Source organism: Fundulus heteroclitus, unplaced genomic scaffold, assembly GCF_011125445.2.
Source record: "Fundulus heteroclitus isolate FHET01 unplaced genomic scaffold, MU-UCD_Fhet_4.1 scaffold_214, whole genome shotgun sequence".
NCBI lineage: Eukaryota > Metazoa > Chordata > Actinopteri > Cyprinodontiformes > Fundulidae > Fundulus > Fundulus heteroclitus.
This window is the reverse complement of record NW_023396626.1, coordinates 245,001-252,296: the sequence shown is the minus strand read 5'-3', so window position 1 is coordinate 252,296 and position 7,296 is coordinate 245,001. Positions and strand designations below refer to the sequence as shown.

Sequence of the window (7,296 nt, the reverse complement as noted above, 5' to 3'; positions counted from 1 at the left end):
TGTTGCTAGGGAAAATGAATAAATATTTGGCCAATCAGCATCCCCAAAATTAATGGCTTTGGGGCTTCTGGAATTTTTTGCCCCTGCTACAATGATATATAGCAGACGATGGTGGAAAAATCAATGTAAAGGAGCTGGGACCTGAGAAGCCCGAAATAAATTTAACACAGCGAACCGAGGAAAAAGCTAAATTCTACAACCGGACTTTTTGCAGGAGTTGGTTCCAACGTAAGTCGTGGCTGACTGCCTGTGGGACAGCTAATGCACTTTTTAGTTTCCCCTGCATTCTTTTTAAAAGTGACCGGAGTGATTTGACGTGGACAGTCTTGACAGACTTTTTTTATTTTACTGTTGAGCGTTACATTTTCCAGCAACAGTCAATTTTCTGCCAGTAAACAGAAACTTTTTATTAAGACAAACAGTGTTGGCTCAGATGAGAATATTCTACTATAGCAGATATGATCCTTTTTGATTCAGAATTATGTTTATTCTAACCATGGAAAAGGCAGGACACTAGATAAAAAAGTTGGTTTAATGTTTCATGAACATGTCCAAATAAAAATAATAAATCAGCTATTTTTATGTTGGTTTTTTTTAGGTCCGAGCTTTATGCATGGTTCAATACAAACCGAGGACATCAGTAAACCAGGTTCTCAGCTATAAAAGCCCTCCGCTGTAACTCTCTCTTATCTCAGGATCAGGGCTTCCAGCTCTTCCTGCTTCCTGGTGGTCTGGATCAGGAAGGAGCATCTGCTGCAGAGGGACCCGTCCTTCAGAGATGTTACAGGTAGAAGTTTCTCCATTTCCTCTTCTTTCAATGCAGGTGTCAATGGAGTTGCAGCCTAGTCGTGACAGTGATCATATAACATGTTGCTGGGTGTAGCTTTAGCCTCGTTAGCATCCTCTGATGTTAGCCTGGGTTTAGAAGTTTCCAGTTCCCTCTTTGCTGAATTGCAGGTGCTTATCTTCAGCAGTCACTGGACGAAAGGCAGGTTCTTTATTCTCAGTTATTGGTGACTAGTTATTGACTTAAAAGTATAGAATCAGGGGGGCGCTAGTGAGCAGCGTATGGAGTAGACGTGTTTTTTTGTGGCTCCTCACCACTTAAAAATTATTTCTTACTTACATTGATATTTCACCGACATTCCGGTCCCCCAGCTCTCTGACCAACTGTTTTGACAATGACGATGACGATGACTAAACCCAAGACAGATAAAGGAAAGAAGCAAGATAAGGCTTTAGAAGAGACGACTGGGCAGCATGTGCTGGAGCTAGCTAACCAAGGAGCAACTGCAGCAGAAGCTGAACCAGCGCACAAGCATGATACGGAATCTTCTACCATCCATGCTGCTATAAATAATATGAACAAGACGATGAATGATAGATTTGATAGTCCTCGAAGTGACCCTTGCCTCAACCCAGGCGTCCCTATCAAATCTTGTTGATCGGATTAAGGAAGTGGAGGATGCTACATCAAACCACGGGGGTCGCCTTTCCAAACTGGAGGAGAGCAGGGCCAAGATGCAGGCAGAGAACGAAGCTCTTTGCGCGAAAATGATCGACTTTAAGCCCGTTCCAGGCGGCAGAATATCAAAATCATCGGGTTGCCGGAAAAGATCGAGGGTGGACGTCCAAGAGAGTTCCTGATTAAGTTCATCCCAGAATTGCTCGGTGCAGAGCATTTTTCCACACAACTGGAGGTGGACCGGGCGCATCGGGTAGGAAGCAGGCTGCCAGGTGACAACGAGCACCCGAGAGCAATGATTGCACGAATTCACTACTTCCATGTGAAGGAGACGATTCTACGACTGGCCCGTCAGCAGTTCCCCTTCCGCCACAAGGATGAGCCGATCCACATCTTCCCTGATTACCCAGCGGAGGTGGTGAGGCAGCGGCAGGCGTTTGACAATGTGAAGAAGCGGCTACAAGATGCTGGAGCGAGGTGTGGCGTCCTGTACCCGGCGTTTACGGGTCACCATCGGCTCTACGGATAAGACGTTCTCCTCTCCACAGGATGCAGAGGTCTTTGCAGAAACTTAACAGAATCGCCGAACAACTGGAAGTTTGAGAGTTTGCGGTGTGTGCCACTGGGTGCAAGCCTCCCTTCTGAATTCTTAGATAATTTTTTATTTAAGATAACTGACAAACTGAAATATCTTGGAGTTATTTTGCCAAAAGACCACAAACAAATTTTCAAACTGAACTTTTTAGTGAAAGTGGATAATCTTCGGTAAGATATTGATAAATGGAGAACACTCCCACTCTCAATGATGGGCCACATAAATGCCATTAAAATGGTGTCCTTGCCTAAATTTTTGTATCTTTTTCAGGGTTTGCCTATTTTTTTTAATAAGTGCCTTTTTTAAATCACTGGACTCAATAATTTTGCCCTTTGTCTGGGGTTTTAAAGCCTGTAGAATATAAAAAACTCATTTACATAAACCAAGAGAGATGGGGGGGGATTAGGTTTACCATGCTTTCAGCACTACTATTGGGCAGCGAATGCAAGGGCCTTGGTATACTGGCAGGAGGGTAATGCTCAAGAACTCTCCGCAAATCCACCCCATTGGGTGGCTATTGAAAGAAGCAATGTTGGGAATGGTTCAATTCAGGCACTTGTAAATAATCTGATTGTTTTAAACTGTTTAAAAATATGCAAACAAATTAGGGTATATTGTGACCTACCTGATACCTCAGTTCATGCCCAAATTTACCGCAACCATGCTTTTCCCCCATCATTATCGGATATATAATTTAAAAATTGGAGGCTAAAAGGCCTAACTACGCTGATAAATTTGTACATTGACAAAAAGTTTGCTTCATTTGGAATGCTCAGGGACCGCTTCTCTCTTCCAGACACAGATTTTTTTCAGATATTTGCAAGTTAGAAATTATGTTCAAATTAACATCCCGAATTTTGGATCTCTCCCGGAAGAAAATAAAATGGGCAGAATACTGTTGGGTTCCCCAGAATCAAGAAAAATAATTTCAAGCTTTGTTGGCATCTTTGCAGAGGGAATTAATTTTGCCACAGACTCTCTGAGGGCTGCATGGGAGGAGGAGCTGGGCTTGCAGATTGGTAGTGAGGTCTGGGAGGAGGGTCTAGGGAGGATTCGGTCATGCTCTATCAATGTAAAGCACCAGTTAATTCAGTTTAAGGTGTTTCATAGACTCCACTATTTGAAAACAAAATTGAACAGGATATTCACCTCAATATCCTCAAAATGTGATAGATGTAAATCCGCTGATGGCTTGTTGACTCGTCTGTTCTGGTCATGCCCCAAGCTCTTCCAATACTGGTGCGACATTTTCATACGGTTTTGTGAAGTGTATAAGAGCAGCTTGATTCCAGATCCCCAGATTGCATTGTTTGGATATTCTCCCTCACTTAGGACCCGCAGCATTTCTATGCAAACAACTGTGGTGTATGGAAGGGTAATGGCTAAGAAAGTAATATTACGATTGTGGGAAACTGATAAGGTTTCTCAGTTTAAAATGTGGATAAGTGATTTTACTGAGACTCTTTATTTGGAAAAACTGCAGTACGATGTTAAGGGCTCCACTAATAAGTTCTGTAGTATCTGCCAGCCGGTTTTGGACCATATTTCTCAGTCTAAGACTGACCCCGACACCCGCTCAGTTTCTTAGTATGCCACCCGTGCCTTCATAAGTAGGTTGTACTATCCTAAAGTGTAAATGGTAATCAGTGCAGTGTAACCGTTACGTAGTATAGAATCAGTCTCCAATGGAATTTCTGTGTTGTTTGGTTTAGGGCTGTCACATTTTTCATGAAATATAAATGGTTCTTTATTTGGTTAATGTTTTGAAGCAATATGAGAAAATTTGTTCCATATTTTGATAACTATCAGATGCAAGTGTTTAACAAAGGTAATTAACTTGACTCAAGGGCCCCACATGTGATCGTCGGGGACTACTTGGTGCCTGTGCAGTTGGGATGAAAAACTGCAGTATCAGCAGATGGTGGCAAGAAGAAAGCCGTTAAACAGACAAATGCAGATTTTTTTCCTAGCGGGATAAATTGGACCATAGTGATAGCAACTACGACATTTTTTATATATATATATATATATATATATATATATATATATATATATATATATATATATGTATGTATGTATGTATGTATATATATGTATGTATATATATGTATGTATATATATGTATATATATATGTATATATATATATGTATATATATATGTGTATTATATATATATATGTATATATGTGTATATAATATATATGTATATATATATATAGATATATACTATATATATATCTATCTCTATATATATCTATCTCTATATATCTATATATCTCTATCTCTCTATCTATATCTCTCTATATATGTCTCTATGTCTATCTGTATATATCTGTATATATCTATATCTGGTATATCTGTGTCTATATATATGTCTATATATATCTATGTGTATATATATATCTCTCTATGTCTATATCTATCTGTATATGTCTATATATATGTATGTATCTATCTCTCTCTCTGTATATCTATGTATATCTCTATCTGTCTGTGTCTGTATATCTCTATCTATATATCTCTTCCTCTCTCTATATCTCTCTCTTGTGTATATCTATCTCTCTTATCTCTCTATCTCTCTCTGTGTGTGTATATATCTATATCTCTCTCTATATATCTCTCTAATATAATATATATATATATATAATATATATATGTATGTGTGTTGTTATATTATATATATATATATATATATCTATTATAGATATGTATGATATATATATAGCTATATATATGTATGTATATATATATATATGTATATATATCTCTCTGTGTGTGTGTGTCTCTCTCTCTGTCTCTCTCTCTCTTGTGTGTGTCTCTCTCTATGTCTCTCTCTCTCTGTGTGTGGCTGCCCAGTCCACTTCCTGTTTGCGGTAAGGCGTATTGTATCACTTCCTGTTTTCACTGCGTGAGCAAGCGGTTTGTTGCTCCAGATTCTCTCGCTTTTATCTTTAATCTCTTTGCTGTAAACATCTGTTTCTAACACATAAGCACTTTTAAAAACATTTTCTGTTGCTGCACATCACGCTTGGGAACTCCTCGTGTTTCACGGTTTGCTCTCTTGGCGTGGTAGAAGGGCGCTAGCCTAGCTTTAGCCTAGCCTAGCTTTAGCTCCACAATGGCTTCCTCTCCTACTATTACTTCAGCTTCTCCGTCTCTGACTAAGTCTCCCCTTATCTCCTGCTCTCTGTGTCAGATGTTTAGCTATTCCTCTGCCTCCTTTAGTGATAATGGTACTTTTAATAAATGTAGTGTTTTTGTAGCTTTGGAGGCGAGGGTGTCAGAATTAGAGTCCCGGCTCCGTGCTATGGAAAGACCAGCTGATAGCCGCCCCTCTGCTAGCGCGGAGCCACATAGACCTAGCGTTAGTTCACTTAGTGGTCCTCCAGAAGCACCCGAGCAGCCGGGTAAGCAGGCCGGCTGGGTGACAGTTCGTAGGAAGCATAGCTCTAGATTTCAGCCCCCAGTTCACCACCAACCCGTCCGAGTTTCAAACAAATTTTCCCCACTCAGCGACACACCCGCTGAGAAGCCGATCCTGGTTATTGGGAGCTCAATAGTCAGAAACGTGGCACTAGAGACACCAGGGACCATAGTTAAATGCCTGCCAGGGGCCAGAACGGGCGACATAGAATCTTACCTAAAACTGCTGGCTAAGGATAAGCGTAAATACAGTAAGATTGTTATTCACGCTGGCGGTAATGACACCCGATCACGCCGATCGGAGGTCACTAAAGTTGGTGTTGCTTCGGTGTGTGAGTTTGCTAAAGCAATGTCGGACTCCGTAATTTTCTCTGGTCCCCTGCCTTATTTGACCAGTGATGACATGTTTAGCTGCATGTCATCATTCAACCGCTGGTTGTCTAGGTGGTGTCCTGAAAACGACGTGGGCTACATTGATAACTGGAGAACTTTCTGGGGAAAACCTGGTCTGATCCGGAGAGACGGCATCCATCCTACTTTGGATGGTGCAGCTCTTCTTTCTAGAAATCTGGCCGGATTTATTAGTCCTCCTAAATGCTGACAACCCAGGGTCCAGACCAGGAAGCAGAGCCGTAGTTTAACACACCTCTCTGCAGCTTCTGTACTGTTACCCATCCATTATCCTATTGAGACGGTGTCTTTCCCACGGCCAAAACTTAACAGATCAAAAACTTATCTTATAAAGGAACAAATCATAAAAACCTAATAAAAATCAATACGGTTCACCTTGAACCTAAAAATAAAACAATTAAATGTGGTCTATTAAATATAAGGTCTCTCCCTCCAAAGACTTTGTTAGTTAACGAATTGATTTCTGATAAACAGATTGATTTGTTTTGTCTCACAGAAACCTGGCTACAAGAGGACTACGTTAGTATAAATGAGTCAACTCCCTCCAATTATTCAAATTTCCACATTCCCAGATCTGTGGGAAGAGGAGGAGGAGTGGCAACCATCTTTCAGTTTGATTTATTAATTAGTCCCAGGCCAATTAATAACTACAGTTCTTTTGAACATTTAACCCTCAGTTTCCCTCATCCAAACTGCAAAGCAATAAAACCTCTTCTGTTTGTTGTTTTGTATCGTCCACCAGGCCCTTACACTCAGGTTTTGGATGAGTTGTCAGATTTCTTATCTGATTTGGTGTTAAATACTGATAAGGCTATTATAGTGGGTGATTTTAACATCCATGTTGACACAGAATGTGATAACCTTAGTGTAGCCTTTAAAACTATCCTAGATTCAATTGGTTTTGCTCAAAATGTGCATAAACCGACGCACTCTTGGCTCCATACTTTAGACCTTGTGCTGACATATGGCATTGATTGTGAAGAATTAACAGTATTTCCTCACAACCCTGTCCTATCTGATCATTTTTTAATAACATTTGAGTTTAATCTAACTGAGTTCTCCACCCCCAAAAGAGGGTTCCATTATAGTAGATCTTTATCGGATAATTCTGTATCAAAACTTAAAGAGTCTGTCCCCTTTTTAATATCCTCCGTATTGCAGAAATGCCCTGTAGATGGCAGCAATGTTGTTTCTTCCAATTCACAAATAGATGTCTTTGTAAACGGTATGACTTCGTCATTGCGTTCTGCATTAGACAATGTAGCTCCCTTGAAAAAGAAGGTGATTATTCACAGGAAGCTGGCTCCTTGGTTTAATTCAGAGCTGCGTTCCTTGAAGCACAATGTTAGGAAATTGGAGAGAAAATGGCGCTCTACACACCAAGAGGAATCCTACTTAATCT

At 40.3% G+C, this 7,296-nt stretch overlaps 1 long non-coding RNA gene across 1 annotated transcript in view; it reads left to right on the top strand.

Moving 5' to 3' along the window:
• Positions 1–702: 702 nt before the first annotated feature.
• Positions 703–7,296, top strand: part of LOC118559078 — an 18,330-nt gene continuing 11,736 nt past the window's right edge. Inside the window, exon 1 of the long non-coding RNA XR_004928627.1 lies at positions 703–787. This is a non-coding gene — a long non-coding RNA (uncharacterized LOC118559078). The remainder of the gene's footprint in view (positions 788–7,296) is intronic.